Source organism: Lethenteron reissneri, chromosome 49 (assembly GCF_015708825.2).
Source record: "Lethenteron reissneri isolate LAM-NWPU_2019-01 chromosome 49, ASM1570882v1, whole genome shotgun sequence".
Taxonomy (NCBI): Eukaryota; Metazoa; Chordata; class Hyperoartia; order Petromyzontiformes; family Petromyzontidae; genus Lethenteron; species Lethenteron reissneri.
The window spans coordinates 116,526-123,234 of NC_083827.1; the positions used below are offsets into that span (position 1 = coordinate 116,526).

Consider the following 6,709-nt stretch of genomic DNA (forward strand, 5'->3'; position numbering starts at 1 on the left):
TGCCTCTCGCCCGACCTTGCGCTGCGACTCCTCGCCGCGCTCTGCCTCCGTGAGACTCGCACGCACTCTCGGTGGATCATCGTTGTTGTTGTTGTTGTGATCATCGTTGTTGTTGTTGTTGTGATTGTCGTCGTTATAATCATCGTCGTTATTGTGATCATCGTCGCTGAGATCATCGTCCAAAATCCTCTGCCGCTGTGAGGATGACCGCCAGAGTCCACATGTTGATGGTTTATGGGGCCGTCCATAAATGACGTCACGCACCTGGGGGGGGGTTAGACATTTGTGACGATGTGTGACGGGGGGGGGGGGGGGTTGAGAAATGTGACGTCACATAAAAATGCGCAACTTTAAATAAATATAAACAACACGTTCTACTTAATTAAATCGACTTTTTCATAAATTCTAGATGTGAAGTTTTCGTGACTGCAAGGATCCATACTCTTTGGTTCTTTCGGTAAAGTCACGTAGGTAGAAAATAATAAGAAAATACAATAAGAAAGTGAAAACAACTAAATTAAATCACGACGTTTCGGGCGCAACACAAGCGCCCTTCATCAGGTGGGGACCACCACAGCGAGAACAGTTGCTGAGGTATGCCAAAGAGAGATGGCTCTGACAAGGGTTTATATAGCTGAGCAGGGTGGGGGTGGGGGGAACGAGGGCAGGGTGAGTGTGGGGGCAGGGAGTGGGTTGGAGAGGCTAATCCTCAGGGTGGACCAGAGGTCGCAAACGGGTTTTGATTCCTTACCCGTACCCGGCCGCACCAGGGTCGCAATGGGTACCCGTACCCGGCCGTACCCGTTCCTACCCGTACCCGTACCCTACCCGAAATGAGTGACAAACGGTTACTCACCAGTGACTCACGGCCTACCCGTACCCGTACCCCCGCACCAGGGTCGCAAACGGGTACCCGTACCCGTACCTGGCCGGGTACGAGTAGCCGGGTATCGGGTAGGGTACGGGTATCGGGTACCCGGTTGCGACCTCTGGGGTGGACGTAATGCTCCTGGCCATACTGATCCTACTGCTCCTGTACATAGGATGTGGGGGGGAGAGTGGGTGGGGTGGACACATTTGCACGATTGAAACACTGCACGTCAAATTTCCTAGTGATGGTTAGTGTGCAAGGCTGGGAAATAAAAGACCGGAGATGTGGATATGAATATAAACTATCAGGTAGCTAAACTTTATATAGCTGAGGAGGGTGGAGAGGGGATGAGTGGAGCGCCACATTAAATTCGCACTACAATGACAATAGTTTAAAGAGAATTGAAGCATGTTTTATTTTCAAATTGGAAATATGGTTTTGGGGGGGGGGGGCAGAGCTTTGTGACGTCATATTTGAGGGGGGGGGTCTGACTTTTTGTGACGCCGTGTGACGAGGGGGGGTTGAGAAATGTGACGTCACATCAAACACAACTTTAAATAAATATAGAATTGTTATAACAACGCTAATTGTTATAACAACACTCCTACAACATCAGAGTGCAGCGCCACATTAAATTCGCACTACAATGACAATAGTTTAAAGCGATTTGAAGCATGTTTTATTTTCAAATTGGAAATATGTTTTGTGGGGGGGGGCAGAGCTTTGTGACGATGTCTGCGAGGTGGCATTATGGGCACTTTGTGTGTGTGATGATTGCGACCTCTTCATGGTTTTTGTTCTTTGAGTGAATTGTTAACCTTTCCTCGACAGCACTTTGCACTCCTAATCGTGTTTTTGTATCGATTCGATCACCGGAACGTTCTGATCCATGTGCCCCCTACTGGACATGTGTAAAAAAATTAACCCGTAAAAACAAAGTTTTTCACTATAAATCCTTTATATGCGTGGCATCGGTTTTATTTTATTATTCATTTCTGTTTTTCTCGAGTAAGAGTTTCATTTTTATCACATTGGTATTTTAAATTAAATATGAAAAAAAAATTCCTAAAAAGTGGAACATTTTGGAAAAAATTTTTCACGAAAATAAATTGTCTCGCACAACGAGTCTGTGTGCAAAATGTCAGCTCGATTGGATCACGGGAAGTGGGTTAAAAAACGACCGAAAGATTTGCACGGTCGCAAGCAAGCAAGCAAGTGAACTTAATATAAAGGATTTAGAAAGAGCTTTTCAGCTCATCGAATTCCTCCAGCGCGAGTGTAGATTGCGTTCTTGTGCTATTCTGATATTCGTGCGGCAAAAACCGGAAGCCAATGCAGCTCAGCGAAGGCAACGGTCGCGAGCCGCCGTCACTCCGATGAGCACGGTGGGCTAAGTACGGTGCCAAAGAAGTCCACGTACGGCACGTTCACGTGATCACCGCACGTGGTGGTGGTTACGGCGGCCCGAGCGTCAATTTATTTTTGCCTCGATTTATGAACTCCCCGGTGAGGTGCGAGGAGATATGCAGGTGAGAGAAGAGGTGGGGCGAGACGAGAGAGACACATGCAACAGCTGTGAGATGGCAGATGCATGCAATAGACTTCAACAAAGACAAAGACCCCCATATAGCCTGGAACAGACTGTTGGGGCAAGTGCTGTTAGCGAGCACCTATGAAGGCCAGCACGGCACACGAGGGGGTGGGTGGGCCAGCACCACGCCCGACCGCCTTGTCTCCCTAGTGGCGATGTTTACACACCGCACCAGGTACTCATTTGAGGCTGAGTCGACCTAGGGGAGGCCCGGGACCGGTTCAGATAATCGTCACTGGTGTTGGCCGTGAGCGGGAATCGAACCCGTGTCGCCGGCTTCATAGCGCAGCGCGCTAACCGCTACACTACCGCTCCCCATAGACTTCAACATACACACACACACCTGACCTGGTGACTACCCCCCCACCACCCCGACCTTGCCCAGTGCTGCTCACGTGGATCAACTGCTGGAGCGTGCGCTGGGCAACACGTGTCCAAGACGTGTTCACGGCAGGCAAGCTCCTCGCACTGGCGCTCATCGTCGTCATGGGCCTCGTGCAGATCTGCAAGGGTGAGTGAGCGGCACAGAGGGTGCCGCTGGTCGACTGGGAGATGTTAACTACCTCGCCTGGTACGCAGGAAGTCGTGGGTTCGATCCCGATCCTGACGCCTGCTGCTGTGTTTTTGGAGTTTGCGTGTCTCTCTCTCTCATCATCATTACGGTGAATAGGAGATGTTAACTCCCTCGCCCGATACACAGGAGGTCGTGGGTTCGATCCCGATCCTGACGCCTGCTGCTGTATATTTGGAGTTTGCGGTGTCTCTCTCTCTAATCATCATCACGGTGGTTAGGAGATGTTAACTACCTCGCCTGGTATATAGGAGGTCGTGGGTTCGATCCCGACCCTGCCGACGCCTGCTGCTATATATTTGGAGTTTGCGTGTCTCTCTCTCTCGCCCCGTGGTCACGTGGAATTTCCTCCGGGTCCTCTGGTGCTTCCCCTCCACATTTAGAATCAGCGTCACTCGTTTCGAGTATTTGGATGCTGCTATAGCCTTGTAGGTATATGGATACAGTACATGTAAGCTGGGCTTACGAAAATATTTTTGTTATAAAACTACAGGGATATTTTTTAATTAAAAAATTCTGCAAAAACACTGCACAAAAATTGTTTATAGACAGTTATTTTAGGGTCACCCCCTCTGATGGTGGCACCCAGTGCGCTCCGCACCTCCCACACACCCCGAGTGACGCCACTGCCACTTGCCACGCGATAACGATCTTTAATTACACAATTCTCTCTTTCGCGATACCGAAATACGTCGGCTTCCACGGACAATTGGCGTCAGGAGTGGCCGAGTTGTCTGTCGCTGTGGTTACGATGATGATGATGATGTCTCCGATTGATCTGTGTGCGAGTCTATGGGGCTCTGTGTCTGTACGTCTGCATCTGAATCTAAGGATCTCTGTGCGTGTCTGTGAGTCTCTGGGCCTCTGTGTGCACCTTTGCATGTCAGCAGAGGTGCACAAGCACAACAAAACAACTCAAGTGTATATTATACAGGCGACGTTTCAGACAATGACCCTGCAGTAAATCCTCACTGAATCTTATATATCATTACGTGAGCCTATGAGTCTCTGTGTGAATCTCTGGGCTCTGGGTCTCTGTCCGTTCATCCGTCAAAATATCTGTCTGGCTAACTCTCCGACCATCCATCTTCCCGTCCATCCATCCACCTGTCCACTCATCCATCCCTCCGCCTACCGCCCGCCCCCGCGTCCCAGGTGAGTACCACTGGCTGGTGCCCGCCGTGGCGTTCCGCCCGTGGCAGGAGGTGCACGTGGGGGCCGTGGCGCTCGCGTTCCTGCAGGGCTCCTTCGCCTACGGGGGTGGAACTTCCTCAACTACGTCACCGAGGAGCTCGTCGACCCCTACCGGTGGGCGAGCGGCGGTCCCTCCGGTGGTCCCTCCGGCGGTCCCTCTGGCGGTCCCTCCGGCGGTTCCTCCGGCGGTCCTTCAGACGGTCCCTCTGGCGGTCCCTCCGACGGTCCCTCCGACGGTCCCTCTGACGGTCCCTTCGGTGGTCCCTCCGACGGTCCCTCCGGCGGTCCCTCCGGCGGTTCCTCCGGTGGTCCCTCCGGTGGTCCCTCCGACGGTCCCTCCGACGGTCCCTCCGGCGGTCCCTCCGACGGTCCCTCCGACGGTGTCTCCGGCGGTCCCTCCGACGGTCCCTCCGGCGGTCCCTCTGGCGGTCCCTCCGACGGTGTCTCCGGCGGTCCCTCCGACGGTCCCTCCGGCGGTCCCTCCGGCGGTTCCTCCGGTGGTCCCTCCGGTGGTCCCTCCGACGGTCCCTCCGACGGTCCCTCCGGCGGTCCCTCCGACGGTCCCTCCGACGGTGTCTCCGGCGGTCCCTCCGACGGTCCCTCCGGCGGTCCCTCTGGCGGTCCCTCCGACGGTGTCTCCGGCGATCCCTCCGACGGTCCCTCCGGCGGTCCCTCCGGCGGTCCCTCCGGTGGTCCCACTTGGTGGTCCCTCCGGCGGTGCCTCCCTGCGGTTCCACTTGGTGGTCCCTCTCGTCGCGTCACGGCTCTCCCTCCCTCTCTCTCGCTCGCGTGCAGGAATCTCCCGCGAGCGATCTTCATCTCCATCCCGCTCGTCACCATCGTCTACGTGTCGGCCAACATCGCCTACGTCACCGCCATGTCTCCCCACGAGCTGCTCGCTTCCAACGCCGTGGCCGTGGTGAGTCGTCGTCGGCTACGTCGTCGTCAGAAGCAACGTCGTCATCATCGTCGTCAGCAGTAACGTCGTCATCATCGTCGTCGTCATCAGCAGTAACGTTGTGATCGTCGTCATCATCAGCAGTAACATCGTCATCATCGTCATCATCAGCAGTAACATCGTCATCATCGTCATCATCAGCAGTAACATCGTCATCATCGTCGTCAGCAGTAACGTCGTCATCATCGTCGACGTCGTCAGCAGTAACGTTGTGATCGTCGTCATCATCAGCAGTAACATCGTCATCATCGTCATCATCAGCAGTAACATCGTCATCATCGCATCGTCATCAGCAGTAACATCGTCATCATCGTCATCATCAGCAGTAACATCGTCATCATCGTCATCATCAGCAGTAACATCGTCATCATTGTCATCATCAGCAGTAACATCGTCATCATCGACGTCATCAGCAGTAACATCGCCATCAGCATCATCATCAGTAGCAACATCGTCATCATTGTCATCGTCAGCAGTAACGTCGTCATCATCGACGTCGTCAGCACATCATCATCGTCGTCGTCACCTGTAACGAGGTTAAATTAGCTGTGGGTACAACGTCATTCAACTTGAGTCTCAAGTTTAACTTCACATCGACGCATCCCCTCTCCACCTCCCCGTGCCCCCCCTCTCTTCCCGGTGCGTGCCCCCACCCCCCAGACATTTGGAGAGAAGCTGCTCGGCCCCCTCTCCATGCTGATGCCGTTCTCCGTGGCGCTGTCAACGTTTGGCGGAGTCAACGGCTCCCTCTTCACCTCCTCCAGGTCGATACAGACAGGCCGAGCGTTGTTACACCACCACCACTAACATCACAGACAAGCCGAGCGTTGTTACACCCCACCAACAACAACACAGACAGGCCGAGCGTTGTTACACCAACAACAACACAGACAGGCCGAGCGTTGTTACAACAACACACACAGACAAGCCGAGCGTTGTTACACCACCACCAACAACAACAACACAGACAGGCCGAGCGTTGTTACACCAACACAACAACAACACAGACAGGCCGAGCGTTGTTACACCACCACCAACAACAACAACACAGACAAGCCGAGCGTTGTTACACCAACACAACAACACAGACAAGCCGAGCGTTGTTACACCACACAACAACAACACAGACAGGCCGAGCGTTGTTACACCAACAACAACAACACAGACAGCCGAGCGTTGTTACACCAACAACAACAACAACACAGACAAGCCGAGCGTTGTTACACCAACAACAACAACACAGACAAGCCGAGCGTTGTTACACCATCCGCAAGTCGAACCTTCAGCCCGTCAATCCGTCCGTCCATCTGTCCACGTGTCCGCTCGTCCGTCCGTCTGTCTATGTCTGTCCGTCTGTCTGTCTGTGTGTCCCCAGGCTGTTCTTTGCCGGTGCGCGTGAGGGCACCTGCCGGGCTGCTCGCCATGATCCACGTGGAACGGTGCACCCCCATCCCCGCGCTGCTCTTCACGGTAACCCCCCCACCCCCCCTTCCATCCAGCTGCGATCAAAACGTAAAGGCGCAG

The 6,709-nt window shown here is 53.7% G+C and overlaps 1 pseudogene; it reads left to right on the forward strand.

Moving 5' to 3' along the window:
* Positions 1–8: 8 nt before the first annotated feature.
* The window catches only part of LOC133354854 (large neutral amino acids transporter small subunit 2-like), an 89,175-nt pseudogene continuing 82,474 nt past the window's right edge, over positions 9–6,709 (forward strand).